The sequence below is a fragment of the Lissotriton vulgaris genome, chromosome 1_1 (genome assembly GCF_964263255.1).
Source record: "Lissotriton vulgaris chromosome 1_1, aLisVul1.2, whole genome shotgun sequence".
Taxonomy (NCBI): Eukaryota; Metazoa; Chordata; class Amphibia; order Caudata; family Salamandridae; genus Lissotriton; species Lissotriton vulgaris.
This window is the reverse complement of record NC_141685.1, coordinates 1,461,700,781-1,461,718,387: the sequence shown is the minus strand read 5'-3', so window position 1 is coordinate 1,461,718,387 and position 17,607 is coordinate 1,461,700,781. Positions and strand designations below refer to the sequence as shown.

The window sequence follows — 17,607 nt, the reverse complement described above, 5'->3', positions numbered from 1 at the left end:
TCCTCTCGCTCATTCTTCTCTCACTCACTCTCTCACTTCAGATCCATCTGCCATTTCCTCTTTCATTCTTTGTTTCTTGTATTTGCTTCTCTGCTTTCATCCTCTTTGGACTGCAGGGTGTGAACACCTTCACAGCAGACAAGGAGCCTCTCGAGCAGGCTTATTGCAGAGCTGTCTAATTATAATCTTTAACTGACAGTTTGTGTCTTAGTTTTGCGCAAATCACTAAATGATTTATCACACTTTAAAAAAAACTATCAATTGTCACACTTTCTATGTTACATGTTCCCAGACAGTTTCAGGGTTAACGTTTTTTTTATTTTTCTCAACTAATTAAACACATTGCAAAATATGTAAAACAGCATAATAAGATATAGTTTAAATAATATTTAAATAATTGATATAAATCCATATCACATTAAACATACATTGGCATAGTCAATAGGTCTCACCTTAGGAACCATATAAATGTTTAGCCATGCAACTGTTAATTTTGTTGCTCAAAGGATATTGGGCTGGATAACTAAACACTTATAAGGTCCCAAAAACGAAACCTATTGGCTATGCCAATGCTTCTTTAGCCCAGTCATCAACTCACAGCTAGGCATGATGGCTACTGTACCCAAACCCAGGCTTGATATGCCTCCTTTGTGTATCAGCTCAATGGTCAAAAGTGGAGATGGGTCAATGGGAAGATATAGTGTTTGTCAAGGCTAGCACTCATTGCTTTCTGCAATGGTGGAACAGCAACATTCTGTTGCACAGCAGACCTTACTTAAACCCCATTACCATTTTGCCATTTACCATTATCACAGATGCCTCACTTGCTGGCTGGGGGTGGGAAGGGCTCTTCTCGTTCAAATGACTGTACAGGAAGTATGTGCTACTCAGCACCAGGGAAACCGAATCAACTAGCTAGAGCTACTAGCCATACATGTAGCTCTCAAGGCGTTCATTCCACTTGTTCAGAGTAAAGTAGTTCTCATCAGAACAGACAAAATACCCACGATGAATTAGCTTAAAACACAAGGCATCACTGACTCTTTCCCGCTGACACCACTAGCACATTAGACCGGGCATTTGGCCACCGCATACACCTTCCACCGGAGCACCATCCAGGGGTGGACGGCGACTTGGCAAACCTACTCAGCATGATCCATGAATAAATCTGAGTGGGAACTCCATCTGCAAGTCCTGTACTTCCGTCTTTAGGGCACTAAAGCACTTAAACTTCATTACCACTGCTGAAAAACAGAATGGCCAAAAATCGCCTTCAAGTATCCACAACCACAAACCTTGGGCAATGCACTATGGATGAGCTGTCCAAGGGTCTTTGCCTACTGTTTTCCGCCACTTCCAGTCCTTCCCTACATGGTGCAGAAAAAGCCACAGACATTAGATGTAAGCTCCATATTTGCACAATTTTCACTTTACTATATTTCATGATATTAGTTGATGTGAATGCGATCTGACTTATTTTACTGTGTGCGATTTTCTTTTTTTTTGGCTGGTGCCATTTTTAAATGAAGAGGAATTATTGTGTATTTCAATTATATTTTTGTATCTTTCTCTGCCCTCATAGTGACTTGATTGGCTGCTCTGTGGTATGCTCCGCAGAGAGGGCTTTCATTGTAGCTGCCATTTACTCCAGTATTGGAACTTTCATAGATTCACATGGTTGAATCATTCCCCGTTGTTGAGATAGGAGTCCCCGGTACATCAAAATAGCCATGCAAAACAAATACAAAGCAGAAACCAGGCCTAGGCCCATTTCAGTTTTGTAAAATATCACTGTCATTCTGTAAAAGAGACCAAAAATAATTTCTGAACCAATCAGGACCTCTCACCCTCTAGAACATTCCTGAGAGAGCCTTAGACTTTCAGATTTTCTACTGGACGTTGTGCTAGGGAGTCTCCTTTGAGCTCTGCTCAGTTTTCTTCTACTTCAGTGAATTTTGATAATGTTCTTTACTTCAATTCAGCATTTTACTACTGCAGGACCATCTTCTTCAGTGCTGCTCTTCTAGATTCTGGCATAACAATGTCAGATAAGGAGAAAAAGAGTCTTTTTAGAGCCTGTGCCACCTACTCGAACAAAAGTCTCTACACAGACGACCCTCACAATGACTGTATTTATTGCCTATATGGGTTAAAATAGGAGAGGTACCCCTTAACGAGAGTCAAGGGAAATAGGGTTCACCAACCAGTATAAAAAAGCAATTCCCTTGAACAAAGTCATATACATAAACACTATAAATGAGAAAATTTTTTTTTAAGGAACTATGACAATGAGATCTGGAGTAAAAAATTTAGCAACATTTATTGTATACAGTAAAGTTAAAAAAGCAGAAAATATAATAAACTGCTTAACACAGGTTACAATACAAGGCGTGTGTTCTGATGCTCTTTTGGGACAACGTAATGTACATATGTGGTAATACTGTATCAACAACGATGTTTGAGCCACGAATCACACTGTATTAAGGCGTCGACGCGTTTCGGTGGTCTTTTGGAATTCTATCCACCTTTATCAAGACAAAAAATCAATTTCTGTCGTGGTGTACATATGGTCCTAAAAAATGGATACACAGTGCAATTAATTACATAGCAGTGTACTTGTTGTTAAGTTTAACTTGTTTACGTTTACATAGAAACTGTTATTCATGTTATTTAACTAAAGATACATACAGTACATGTCTAGGTACAGAATTTCATAATGTCATACGGGGCTAAACAATTTTAACACATTGTGCTTATTCAAATTTAACACACATCATATCATATGCACAGTGTTGCTCTGGGTACTGAGTTTCAGAGTGGGTATCTTGCCTATGTGGTGAAGGAATAGCATGTAACAGCTATTCCTTCACCACATAGGCAAGATACCCTTATGTGCCAATACAGGATATATGTGAATTAATAGCTTTGTTGGATAAGAACTTGCTTAATCCACTCTGAAACTCAGTACCCAGAGCAACACTGTGCATATGATATGATATGTGTGTTAAATCTGAATAAGCACAATGTGTTAAAATTGTTTAGCCCCGTATGACATTATGAAATTCTGTACCTAGACATGTACTGTATGTATCTTTAGTTAAATAACATGAATAACAGTTTCTATGTAAACGTAAACAAGTTAAACTTAAAAACAAGTACACTGCTATGTAATTAATTGCACTGTGTATCCATTTTTTAGGACCATATGTACACCACGACAGAAATTGATTTTTTGTCTTGATAAAGGTGGATAGAATTCCAAAAGACCACCGAAACGCGTCAACGCCTTAATACAGTGTGATTCGTGGCTCAAACATCGTTGTTGATACAGTATTACCACATATGTACATTACGTTGTCCCAAAAGAGCATCAGAACACACGCCTTGTATTGTACAAATCATATGTCTTACTGTTTTTCTGTCTGTTTCTAGCAATATTGCGGGTCAATATTGTTTATGTACTGTTTTTTTATAATTCCTATTTTAACCTGTGTTAAGCAGTTTATTATATTTTCTGCTTTTTTAACTTTACTGTATACAATAAATGTTGCTACATTTTTTACTCCAGATCTAATTGTCATAGTTCCTTAAAAAATTTTTTTCTCATTTCTAGTGTTTATGTATATGACTTTGTTCAAGGGAATTGCTTTTTTATACTGATTTATTGCCTATATCCCAACCATAAAGCAAAGGAGTGCAAGGTATGTTGTACCTTTTCTAATAAAACTTTGAGGGATCGTGAGGGGCGCCTTCTGATATGGCTCCAGAAACACAAAGCCACAAAAGAGGTGATTTTGAGTGAGGACCGTGATGAGGCATCCTCTTCTTCATCCAGGAGGTCCCATAAGAGGGGAAGATCACCTAATGCCTCTTCTTCTGGTGAGCATCCAAAAAAGGCCCTTAAAAAGACCTCTCATGGGCGTAATTCTTCAAAATCTCCTCACAAACATGAAAAGGAGAGAAAGGGACATGCTTCGGGGGACAAATAACCAAAAAAAAGGTGAGTTCTGAGCCTTCTAATGCAACCCCTCTAGGCAGGCACTCTTTCAAAAAGCTTTCTTCTGTGCCTCTTGAAGAAAAGCCGTCGACAAAAACTCCATAGTCGATAGGGCCGTTGACGATCAAGCCTTCACCAACGAGTGCAGAGGTTTGCCAGTCTTCGAAATACAAGCAAAAGACAATTACCGCTCGAGCGTCCACGGCAGTGTCGATGACTTCGTAATTGAAGACTTTGTCACCGTTAAGTAAACCATCAACGACTATCCTCTCGATGATGCCTGGGGTAACTACGGCGACGATGGCTATGTTGACGGTAAAAACGACATCTACAGCAGTTATACCGTCGCTTGGTTTCCAAATCACCGCCGATATCCGCTTTCCAGATGATGGCGTCGTCGGCGGTACCATCTACAAGTGAAAAAATACCTGAAAAAACAGAAAAGGCTAGTACAAGACAAATTATATCAGAAGTTACCTCACCCAGCAAGGTTACACCTCTGTTGCCTTCTCACCTGTTGGAAGAGCAGGATTCTGAAGAAGAGAATGACCGATTCTTTGGCTAGCTGCATGTCAAGTGCCAAGAGGATGATTTTGAGGAGGATTATGGAGAAGGTCGGTACTATATTCCTCAGCAGGAATACCATAGGGATTATCAGGAGGAGGTTGTCTTCATGCCTTCATCGTTGCTAACAGACCTGCAGTTTATGTTAGCTCACTGTAGGAAAAGAATTCCTCCAACATCGGCACCTCAGGAACAACCTACATTGGTCCCTCGGCCACGTTCTATCCCGTCTACTCCGAAGAGGGTTCAAACTTTGCTGGCGGAACCTTTACAGAAATCACCTCCATCAGCTCCTCAACAAGTTCTAGGAATTACAGTTCATGACCAGGAAGAAAGAGAACTGAGGGATCCGCATAGAGAGTGGGACTACTACCTCATTCCCATACCTTCTTCTCCATTTCCTGTACCAGTTGACTCGCCACCAGAAGATATTGATGGTTTTCACAACTTACTAGAAAGGGCTGCCAAGAGATTTGATCTACCAATGCCAACTTCCCATGCTGACGGTTTTTTAGATGATTTTAAAGAACCATTTAGAAAATCAGTGAGGGCTATCCCTGTTGTGAGTTATATGTGGGAGGAAGGACTCAAGGTCATGAACACGCCAGCTACAGTGACACCAGTGCTATCCAGATTGGAAAAGAAATACAAGGCTCCAGAGGACACTCCAGCCTACTTGGTGGGTCATCTCAAACCGGACTCTTTACTCTCTCAGGCAACACAGAGAAAATCCAAAAACCCTTCTGTGCCCATCATCACGCCCCCTGATAGGGAAGGCAGGCGCATGGATAACGCTGTTAAGAGTTTTTCATTAATGTCCACTCTAATGGTCAGAGTGGCTAATTCCCTTGCCATTCTGGATCGATATGATCTACAAATGTGGTGCGACCTGGCTCCGTATGTGGATCAACTTCCTGACTAGTGCAAATTGGAAGTAAGTTAAATTCTCCAAGAGGTCGAAAGAGCACCTACGGAGGTTCTAGATTGTGCGATGGATATAGCTACTACGGCCTTCAGGTTGCTGGATGTTGTAGTGGTATTATGCCGTCAAGGATAGCTCAGAGCTACTTTGTTTAGACCTGAAGTGCAAACTAAGATTCTAGACCTTCCATTCGATGGAGAAGCTTTACTTGGAAAGCACATCGACGATGCACTGCAAGTTACAAAGAAAGATACTGATACGTGGAAGGCTTTAGGGAAGCTTCAATATCGGAGAATGCCTTTTAGAGGAGCTAGATGAAGGGGCCTTCCTTCGTAAAGTGGTGGATTTCTGCAGTACAGGTATCCCTCCTACGCTACATCCTCCCAGCCTATCGACCAGGGTGTGTCCAACGGCAGCCGCAGTCAGGGGGAAATGTACCCCCAGAGGAAGAGCAGGACATCGGGGAAAACATACCTCGCAACGCCAATGACGAACTTCAGGCTCTGGCTATTTTTGTTCCCAACTTTCCACAGATTCCTGGGGGGGGGGGTGCAGATTTCTAATCACCTTCACCAGTGGCAAAAAATACCTACGGACCGATGGGTCCTCAATCTGATACAATTCAACCATACTTTGGAGTTCCTTCACATACCACTGTGTACTCCTTCAGGATGGCAAGAGGTAAAACACCTACATCTCCTGCGCTTGGAAATTCTTGCAATGCTCCAAAAAAGAGCGATAGAACTGGTGCCAAACTCCCAGAGAGGGAAGGGATTCTATTCATGTTTCTTTGTGGTACGGAAAAACTTAGATCAATGGCGTCCAATCCTGGATTTAAGAACTCTCAACACCCATCTCAAAAAACAGTGCCTCTTATCCTTAAAACCTTCTTTCCACTACCGACAACTGCGGCTGTAAGAGCTCTTCGTTTGCTGAATATTCAGCGCTGTCTGACATTTTATCTACAAAGAACAAAGACATTTTGGAAATTGGCCCATCTTTTTTTATCCTTCAGTGCGCCTAGGAAGGGCTATCCTCTGTCCAAAAGGGGCATTGCTCATTGGATCTCGAATGCAATCCAGTATTGCCATCAAGTGTCAGGAAAGCCTCTGACAGCACAGGTGCATGCTCAATCCACAAGAGCAAGCTCTACATCTACTGCTATTTTTGCTGGAGTGCCTATCCAAGATACCTGCAGGGCTGCAACCTGGAAGAGTACCGACACTTTCACCAGACATTCTTACGTTGATGCAGCCACTCAGAATGATGTAGCTGTAGGACATGCGGTGCTGAGGAACCTTTTCCAGTAACGTTGACCTCTCCCCTTCACACTTCTGTATGTATATTATATATGTTCTTAATATGATAATTGACCGTCATAAGTTCCTATTATGGTGTGTTTTGAAATATGCAAATGTTTATGTACGCAATACTTATTGGTTCGGGAACTGATGGTCTCAGTTAAATCTGCTTCTCAAAAGACTGACAATTTGGAGCACGCTCTTAGAATTATTTAAGGGAAAATGTGCTACTGACTGCTAGCTACTCTGATTTACTGAAAAACAGAAACAATGCTGGCCCTCAAGATAATTTTACCTCGCAATTTATGAGAATACAAACAAGGGAAAAACCTTTTGTTTGTATGGGTTATTTTATTTAAACCCTTTTTATCAATTTTTGATCATTTTGAGAAACATTTTTATGGGTGAGAAAAAACACTAGTTACAAACATTTACAATATTTACAACTATCATACATGCGAATATCATACAACAATCAATAACTAACATATATACAGATGAATCCACAATTATATACAAGCTTCTTTTACAAGAGAAAACAACAGTTCGACCATCACAAATAATCAATCTTTGCGAAGATTCAAATCATTAGAATGCCCCACCAGGGTCAAAAAACAGAAAAAGGCAACAATAAATTGAATTAGAACTCTTCAATCAGTTAAAGTTGACAAATAACTTAAGGCTTTGCTACATCAAAAAATGCCTATTTGCCGTTTTGCCGACGCGTTTCGAATCTGGATACAATCTCAGATTCTCTTCAGGGCTCTGTCAATGTGGTATTCTACAAAAAGAAAGGAAGCTTGTTTTAACCACCATTTATAAGTTTGGGTCCCCTATCAAGACAGAAAGTCGCAGGGTTTTACCTTTTCGTATGGATAACGCGGTCCCGCGGTCCAATTATTCAAATGAGAGGGCTTTTGGTTAGGCAGAAGTTCTGTTAAAAGAATATGTGAATGGGAATTGGTTACCAGACCATTCAGAGACGCACAGTTAGAGTGGTTCCACAACTGAAAAGCACACAAGTCCTACCTTGGGTTGTGAAACACGGGGACGCTACTGTTTCCCTTCGCAATATGAATTCTCCGCTGACAAGTCAATAGCGCTGCCGCCTGCAATGCAACAGACATGGGCTGTACTTACTGCAAGTTGCTTTACTGTAAAGACTGTTTACGGAGTTACAAATAGTTGCAATGGGACATACCTGGAAGTTTTAATAAGGAGCAAAAGATGGTTGTTGCGCTGATCCCAAGGATCCTTTGCTATCGGGCGGGGAACAGGCTGGAATTACCTCCGCGGCGTGCCACAGGGCGTGCTTCAATCGCGCTAGTTTCTAAAACAATTATCTTGAGTTATTAAGCGCAAAAACGCTGTGTTTTCTCTACTAAAGTCTAAGGACACGCTTGCACTCACCTCACTTTCCAACTGATGGGCCAGGAAATGCGAACTCATAGGTGGAAAACCACCATGTGAGGTTCCTACATCATAGCAAACCCGCCGCTCGGCATTGTGGTCCATGGAGTTTCTCAGGCATGCAAAATGATATTACAGGCGAGAAATCTCTGATAAAGAGTTGAGCCCCATTTGGGTGCTGTTAAACTTGAGTATCAGATACGCTTCTTTCTTTAGTAGCATTTGGTCACTATTTATACCCGAATTGGGTTGATTCAGATTGAACAGCACAGTCCACTTGAACTCGTTTTCCCCATGATTGTGATCAATGAAATGTTGAACAAGGGGCGCTGTGAGCACTTTGTTCTTGATGCGTGACCTATGTTGCGTCATGCGTGTGTTGGCTTGTTGATTTGTCTTGCCTATATAGATTTTAGGACAAGGACAAATGATGGCATAAACCACATTTTTGGTTCTGCAGTTGGTGAAATTCAAGTGGGTCCACATTGTGGTAGTGTGGCGGAAAATTTTCCCTTCAATGGTTGTATCACATGCGATACAATTCCCACATCTGTGGTGACCCTCAATTGGTTTAAGTCCCCATTTAGACAATAGGTCGCTTTTCGGTTTTAATGTTCTAATGTCAGCGCGGACTAGTTGCTGGCCAATATTCTGTTTTTTTCTAAAAGCAAATATTGGACGGGGGAACGGCATTCCCAGTTCTTCTAGCAAATGCCAGTGTTTCAGAACCATCTGTCTTATTTTATGGGTTTCTGCACAAAATGTGGTGACGCAGACTAAACTCTCAAGTTCACGTTTATTTTTTGTCTCAAAGAGGCATTCTCTAGGTGTATAACGCGCCCTCTTAAAAGAATGTTTCAGTAATTTTTTGGGGTAACCCCGCTGCACCAATTCGTCACAAAAATGTTGGCCATGTTGCTCAAACTGTTCAACTTCTGAGCAATTTCTCCGGATCCGGAGAAGTTGCCCATATGGCAAGTTCGCCCTCAAATTTCTCGGATGCGAACTGCCATAATGAAGGATGGTGTTTTTATCCGTTGTCTTCTTAAATAGTGATGATTTCAAAATTCCTCCCACATTACTTATTTCTACATCAAGAAAGGTCATTTTGACGTTACTTGAGTCAAGTGAAAATTGTATGTCATGATGTCTTGAATTTAACCAGTGATGAAAGTTACTCAAGTCGGAGTGGCTCCCCTGCCACAGCAGCCACACGTCGTCGATGTAACGATACCAATGCATTATGTTTTGTGAATAAGGGTTATTTGTCTCTATGAATCTTTTTTCGTATTCGGCCATATAGAGTACGGCCATTTCCGGAGCATAAGGGCACCCCATCGCGGTGCCCTTAACCTGCATGAAGAAGTCGTCATTGAAGCGGAAATAATTCTTTTTCAGAGTTATTTCGGCCAGTCTCAGTATGAAGGATGTGGGGACTTTATGGGGTCTCTCTCTGGAGTCAAGATAGAGCTCGATCACCTCTAACGCTTCCTCCTGCGGGATTTGCGTGTAGAGGGACGTCACATCCATTGTTACCATTAGTTGTAATGTGTCATCAAACAAAGTGCCCTCTACTTTTGACAGAAAATCCGTGGTGTCCCGTAAGTAAGCCTTAACTTTAGTCACAAACGGCTTCAAAAAGAAGTCCACAAATTTGGACAAAGGCTCAAGACACGAATCACACCCCGAAACGATCGGTCGTCCGGGGGGATCGGACAAATTTTTATGGATCTTAGGCAAAAAGTATGCCACCGGAGTTCTGGGAAATTTTTTGATTAAGAAGTCCGTTTCCTTTGGGCCCAAGAAACCACTGTCTTTACCATTTTGTATAACATCAGCGATCAGGGATTGAATTTGTTGTAAAGGGTCTTCCGTCAATTTACGATACCATTCCTGATTATTTACATGTGAACATCCTTCAGCTAAATATTTGTCTCTTGGCCAAATGACAACGGCACCGCCCTTATAGGCCTGCTTTATTACCAATGAGGGATCTTCCTTGAGATTTTTTAATGCTGTCCGTTGTCCCTTAGTGATGTTAGGTTTCACAAATTTCTGCTGATGTTCTAATCTATTGATGGATGACAAAAGAATTTGTTCGAATGCAAGTACTTGCTTAGGTATGTTCTGAGTGGGTACAAAAGTGGATTTATTCCTGAGACCTGTAGTCTCCATGTTACTAGTTGGAGGCTGGTTGGCAAAGAAAACTTTGAGTCGGATCTTGCGACAGAATTCTAACGTTTCCAACTTTATTTTAGTAAAGTCTGTACGTCTGGTGGGAACAAATTTTAGCCCCAAATTCAATACTGACTCTTCGTCCTTTGACAATGTCCGAGCTGATAGATTAACTACGGTGGACGGGTTTTCTACGACTTGTAGAAATTCCTCCGGGTTCGCATTTCCCATTGTGGTTTGAATCTTACTTTTGACTGCTGGCCTTTCTCTAAAAAAGGAGTTTTTTTTTTTTATTTTTTTATTATTCCCTCCTCTTGAGTCCGAACCAGATGACTCAGAGGACGAGGTTTCTGAAAAAGTTTTATACCTGTTTCTAGATCTTCCTTGGAAGTTGGAAAGTGCTCCTCGAGATTCTGGTTGGGAGTAGAAATCGTCTTTAAGGAAGGGATAAGCCCTTTCTAGTGTAAAGGATTTGGAGTCCCTTTCGTACTGTGCTGTCTTACTATTGATTGTATTATCTTTGAAAGATTGTATCTCTTTGTCAATTTTCTCTAAAAGAGCTTTAGAGTCTGAAACCACCTGGTTGTCTCTGATGGCCGTAGTAAGTTCCTCAATTTCTTGTAGTTCCTTAGCACATAGTCTCTGGGCAGTTTCTATAGTATGGACCATCAGGTCCCTGCTGCACTTAGTGTTTATGCAGCTAAAGCCCTTTTTGTAATCTGCATCATCATTTTTAGAGAAAGGCCAGCAGTCAAAAGTAAGATTCAAACCACAATGGGAAATGCGAACCCGGAGGAATTTCTACAAGTCGTAGAAAACCCGTCCACCGTAGTTAATCTATCAGCTCGGACATTGTCAAAGGACGAAGAGTCAGTATTGAATTTGGGGCTAAAATTTGTTCCCACCAGACGTACAGACTTTACTAAAATAAAGTTGGAAACGTTAGAATTCTGTCGCAAGATCCGACTCAAAGTTTTCTTTGCCAACCAGCCTCCAACTAGTAACATGGAGACTACAGGTCTCAGGAATAAATCCACTTTTGTACCCACTCAGAACATACCTAAGCAAGTACTTGCATTCGAACAAATTCTTTTGTCATCCATCAATAGATTAGAACATCAGCAGAAATTTGTGAAACCTAACATCACTAAGGGACAACGGACAGCATTAAAAAATCTCAAGGAAGATCCCTCATTGGTAATAAAGCAGGCCGATAAGGGCGTGCCGTTGTCATTTGGCCAAGAGACAAATATTTAGCTGAAGGATGTTCACATGTAAATAATCAGGAATGGTATCGTAAATTGACGGAAGACCCTTTACAACAAATTCAATCCCTGATCGCTGATGTTATACAAAATGGTAAAGAGAGTGGTTTCTTGGGCCCAAAGGAAACGGACTTCTTAATCAAAAAATTTCCCAGAACTCCGGTGGCATACTTTTTGCCTAAGATCCATAAAAATTTGTCCGATCCCCCCCGGACGACCGATCGTTTCGGGGTGTGATTCGTGTCTTGAGCCTTTGTCCAAATTTGTGGACTTCTTTTTGAAGCCGTTTGTGACTAAAGTTAAGGCTTACTTACGGGACACCACGGATTTTCTGTCAAAAGTAGAGGGCACTTTGTTTGACGACACATTACAACTAATGGTAACAATGGATGTGACGTCCCTCTACACGCAAATCCCGCAGGAGGAAGCGTTAGAGGTGATCGAGCTCTATCTTGACTCCAGAGAGAGACCCCATAAAGTCCCCACATCCTTCATACTGAGACTGGCTGAAATAACTCTGAAAAAGAATTATTTCCGCTTCAATGACGACTTCTTCATGCAGGTTAAGGGCACCGCGATGTGGTGCCCTTATGCTCCGGAAATGGCCTTACTCTATATGGCCGAATACGAAAAAAGATTCATAGAGACAAATAACCCTTATTCACAAAACATAATGCATTGGTATTGTTACATCGACGACGTGTGGCTCCTGTGGCAGGGGAGCCACTCCGACTTGAGTAACTTTCACCACTGGTTAAATTCAAGACATCATGACATACAATTTTCACTTGACTCAAGTAACGTCAAAATGACCTTTCTTGATGTAGAAATAAGTAATGTGGGAGGAATTTTGAAATCATCACTATTTAAGAAGACAACGGATAAAAACACCATCCTTCATTTTGGCAGTTCGCATCCGAGAAATTTGAGGGCGAACTTGCCATATGGGCAACTTCTCCGGATCCGGAGAAATTGCTCAGAAGTTGAACAGTTTGAGCAACATGGCCAACATTTCTGTGACTAATTGGTGCAACGGGGTTACCCCAAAAAATTACTGAAACATCCTTTTAAGAGGGCGCGTTATACACCTAGAGAATGCCTCTTTGAGACAAAAAATAAACGTGAACTTGAGAGTTTAGTCTGCGTCACCACATTTTGTGCAGAAACCCATAAAATAAGACAGATGGTTCTGAAACACTGGCGTTTGCTAGAAGAACTGGGAATGCCGTTCCCCCGTCCAATATTTGCTTTTAGAAAAAACCAGAATATTGGCCAGCAACTAGTCCGCGCTGACATTAGAACATTAAAACCAAAAAGCGACCTATTGTCTAAATGGGGACTTAAACCAATTGAGGGTCACCACAGATGTGGGAATTGTATCGCATGTGATACAACCATTGAAGGGAAAATTTTCCGCCACACTACCACAATGTGGACCCACTTGAATTTCACCAACTGCAGAACCAAAAATGTGGTTTATGCCATCATTTGTCCTTGTCCTAAAATCTATATAGGCAAGACAAATCAACAAGCCAACACACGCATGACGCAACATAGGTCACGCATCAAGAACAAAGTGCTCACAGCGCCCCTTGTTCAACATTTCATTGATCACAATCATGGGGAAAACGAGTTCAAGTGGACTGTGCTGTTCAATCTGAATCAACCCAATTCGGGTATAAATAGTGACCAAATGCTACTAAAGAAAGAAGCGTATCTGATACTCAAGTTTAACAGTACCCAAACGGGGCTCAACTCTTTATCAGAGATTTCTCGCCTGTAATATCATTTTGCATGCCTGAGAAACTCCATGGACCACAATGCCGAGCGGCGGGTTTGCTATGATGTAGGAACCTCACATGGTTGTTTTCCACCTATGAGTTCGCATTTCCTGGCCCATCAGTTGGAAAGTGAGGTGAGTGCAAGCGTGTCCTTAGACTTTAGTAGAGAAAACACGGCGTTTTTGCGCTTAATAACTCAAGATAATTGTTTTAGAAACTAGCGCGATTGAAGCACGCCCTGTGGCACGCCGCGGAGGTAATTCCAGCCTGTTCCCTGCCCGATAGCAAAGGATCCTTGGGATCGGCGCAACAACCATCTTTTGCTCCTTATTAAAACCTCCAGGTATGTCCCATTGCAACTATTTGTAACTCCGTAAACAGTCTTTACAGTAAAGCAACTTGCAGTAAGTACAGCCCATGTCTGTTGCATTGCAGGCGGCAGCGCTATTGACTTGTCAGCGGAGAATTCATATTGCGAAGGGAAACAGTAGCGTCCCCGTGTTTCACAACCCAAGGTAGGACTTGTGTGCTTTTCAGTTGTGGAACCACTCTAACTGTGCGTCTCTGAATGGTCTGGTAACCAATTCCCATTCACATATTCTTTTAACAGAACTTCTGCCTAACCAAAAGCCCTCTCATTTGAATAATTGGACCGCGGGACCCGTTATCCATACGAAAAGGTAAAACCCTGCGACTTTCTGTCTTGATAGGGGACCCAAACTTATAAATGGTGGTTAAAACAAGCTTCCTTTCTTTTTGTAGAATACCACATTGACAGAGCCCTGAAGAGAATCTGAGATTGTATCCAGATTCGAAACGCGTCGGCAAAACGGCAAATAGGCATTTTTTGATGTAGCAAAGCCTTAAGTTATTTGTCAACTTTAACTGATTGAAGAGTTCTAATTCAATTTATTGTTGCCTTTTTCTGTTTTTTGACCCTGGTGGGACATTCTAATGATTTGAATCTTCGCAAAGATTGATTATTTGTGATGGTCGAACTGTTGTTTTCTCTTGTAAAAGAAGCTTGTATATAATTGTGGATTCATCTGTATATATGTTAGTTATTGATTGTTGTATGATATTCGCATGTATGATAGTTGTAAATATTGTAAATGTTTGTAACTAGTGTTTTTTCTCACCCATAAAAATGTTTCTCAAAATGATCAAAAATTGATAAAAAGGGTTTAAATAAAATAACCCATACAAACAAAAGGTTTTTCCCTTGTTTGTATTCTCATAAATTGCGAGGTAAAATTATCTTGAGGGCCAGCATTGTTTCTGTTTTTCAGTATTATAAGGTCCAGCTGACCCTCTGTCCCAGGACCAAACTCCGTTTTTTTACAAAAGCTACTCTGATTTAAGCATGTGGATCTATGAAAGTTCCAATACTGGAGTACGAAAAAAAGTTCCTTCCCTGTAATGGTAGTTCTCCAGTATTGGAAGCTTTCATAGATTCACATGCAACCCACCCTCCTGCCTTGAGAGGCTCACCTATGGATTTTCCAGGTGTATCTTTGCACATGTGCTGTGAAAATCTGAAGGTCTAAGGTTCTCTCAGGAGTGTTCTAGAGGGTGAGAGGTCCTGATTGGTTCAGGAATTATTTTTGATCTCTTTTACAAAATGACATAGATATGTTACAAAACTGAAATGGGCCTAGGCCTGGTTTCTGTTTTGTATTTGTTTAGCATTGCTATTTTGATGTACCGGGGACTCCCATCTCAATGACGGGGAATGATTCAAGCATGTGAATCTATGAAAGCTTCTAATACTGGAGAACTATAGTTACAGGAAAGTAACTTATTTTCTTTTAGGTCTCGCTTAGGCAGCGCTTGCATTGTCTCTTCTGGAGATGTGGTATTCAGCCTATGGGCTTTTAAACACACCCATCACTTTCCATTGTTTTTTTCCTCTGCCTTTACAAATTCCTTTGTTTCCATTGGTCAATAGCATACATAGCATAGCAATAGCATACATTTGGTTCCGCCTTTGGCTGTTTTGTTCCGCCCTTGGCTGTTTTGTTCCGCCCTGGAGACTGACCCTGCTACATGGATGCTTTAACTATGGGCCATATGAATTCCTTCAGTGCACTACTTTGTCTTTCAATCAGTCCTGGCTGCTGCTCCCAGTTCACTTAATCTCCACTGACTTCCCAGAACAACACCTCCCACCCCTCCCAGCTTGTTTTTATTGTGAACAGCAGCTCTTCGCTCCCTCTCTGGCTACAGCTGCCTCCTCCTGTTTGTTGGGTTCTTTTCTCCGCTGCAGCAAGTGTTGCACTGCTGATCACTCTCCCCTTGTTTAGAAGCGAGCATTTATAGCTTCTAGAGCACAAGAGGATTAATTGTTTCATTTTGCAAGCGTTTTTTGTTGTTGCTGTTTTTATATAGAGCATACTCAACCGAGCTATTGAAGTGCGTTGCATGAAAACGATGTTGAGCCAAGTCTCAAACCTGGTTCTCCAGCTCCAAAGTCAGCAGCTCTCTTCCATTCACTCTTAATTTGCACAGTCTCCGAGCTGCAATTTTGCAGCCTGGCCATGTTGCAGCGTGCACTACCATATGTGGCCAAAAGAGGTCCGATGGGACACCTATTGACAGCCTAACAACACTGCTTGTTTTCAAAGTCACTAAAGAAGTGCATTTTTTAAAGTTTTGTTCCACGAATGAGGAATTGGTTCTCACTCTAATAGTTGGTTTACAGTTTTTTCTATGTCTTTGACAAGTGTGCTCATTGTATGTAATTATTTCAAAAGCTCCGATTGTTCCCCTAAAACAGGACTTCCTAATGCTACTTGCAGTAGCTAAAATGTACACTATGCAAAGCTGTTTATTATAGCTGGAATAGCCAAGCCTTCGGTCTATTTTACGGAAAAGGGTAAAGTCCTAAAGTCCGAAGACACAGAGACAGAAAATACCTGCTATAAGTTGCTAAGTAGGAAAAGAAACCTCCCTCCTGTTCTAGATTGCGCGATTTGAGCAATGATGGAAAAAACTGAGTGAGAGAATTTTGGGATTCCTAGAATCAGGATATTCCTTGGCCAGTGCTTGAATCGCTGTTATATTTTATGAAAGCAGGAGATAGATTGGTGAAGATTTTCATCAATATCCTTCAAGGGCCAAAACCTGGCAACACTTGTTGAGACAAGGAGAGGTATTGATCTGTTAGAAATCCTACATTTGTAGCAGAGGTGAAACGTTTAGGCACTGGTTCTAAATTAAATGGCCACCAGGAAGAGGTCCAAGAGTGTGAGAATTTTTCAAAATAAGTATTTCAATTTTGTCAGGATTCAGTTTCAGACAATTCTCTCTCATCCAGGCAGCCACTACAAACATACAGGAATAGAAATTAGTTTGAGTATCCAAATAGTTATTGGATTATAATATGCATTTCGTCTACATAGGTTACACTTTCAAAATCGAAGGAGCAAGCCGGTTTGACTACAGGACCCATATAAATATTAAAATGAATTGGGCTCATTGAACAGCCATGAGGGGCTCCACAGTCAGAACTAATAGGAAGAGGGAAAAGGAGGAAGATATACTGATTGAGATCACCCTGGCAACATGGAGCAGAGCCATTTAGGGCCAGTTTTCAGGTTTCCAACTTGCCGTCATGTGGTAAAAGAATAGGATGATACACAGTATCAATGCTGCACAAAACTCAAGTAGAACCAAGGTGGCAGAGGCCCCTGGCCCAAGACTGTCCTGTGGTCATCAGCGGCAGCCAGCAATTTAGCTGGTGCTCTGTTTGGATGGTTCCCAACAGAGTGGGAACCATCCATGAGATCTTCCTATTGACAGTCTTGTGAGAGAAATATGTTAGTAGGTTACCAATTCAGAATGATCAACAATAACTTTAAAAAAATGAAAATCCCCTGAGCTAGCTTTTAACTGTTAGTGGCTGATGCTGGGATAAAGAATTAATGAGTTTTGTGAGCAAACAAGGTACTAAGATATGAGAGGCAATATTGAAAATGGGGAAGGCATGGATCTACATGAGATCCAGGCTTGATGTTGGTTAGTATAGTACTAGTTCACACTTCAGTCCCAGGTATGAAGCTAAGCGAGAGGGGAGACACTTGCAGTATGAAATTTATACATGTTAGCATTTTTCACATAGGGAAACGTGGATAAATTAGCGAGTAGCTTTTGGGATTTCCCAAGATTGGTGAGGTAAGTAACACTTTTTGCA

General features: G+C 41.3%; 1 protein-coding gene and 2 long non-coding RNA genes across 4 annotated transcripts in view; 2 read left to right on the top strand and 1 right to left on the bottom strand.

The window, feature by feature from the left end:
- BRD1 (bromodomain containing 1) overlaps positions 1–17,607 on the top strand; it is a 536,782-nt gene that overhangs the window by 438,680 nt on the left and 80,495 nt on the right. The gene's annotated exons all lie outside the window — the stretch shown is intronic.
- On the bottom strand, positions 7,464–7,882 carry LOC147750676 (uncharacterized). Its single transcript, XR_015310142.1, has 3 exons — positions 7,814–7,882; positions 7,648–7,718; positions 7,464–7,565 (listed from the first exon to the last, which is right to left on the bottom strand). It is a non-coding gene; the product is annotated as an uncharacterized LOC147750676 (long non-coding RNA).
- Positions 13,620–14,072, top strand: LOC147750675 (uncharacterized). The gene is made up of 3 exons (XR_015310141.1): positions 13,620–13,758; positions 13,851–13,930; positions 14,026–14,072. It is a non-coding gene; the product is annotated as an uncharacterized LOC147750675 (long non-coding RNA).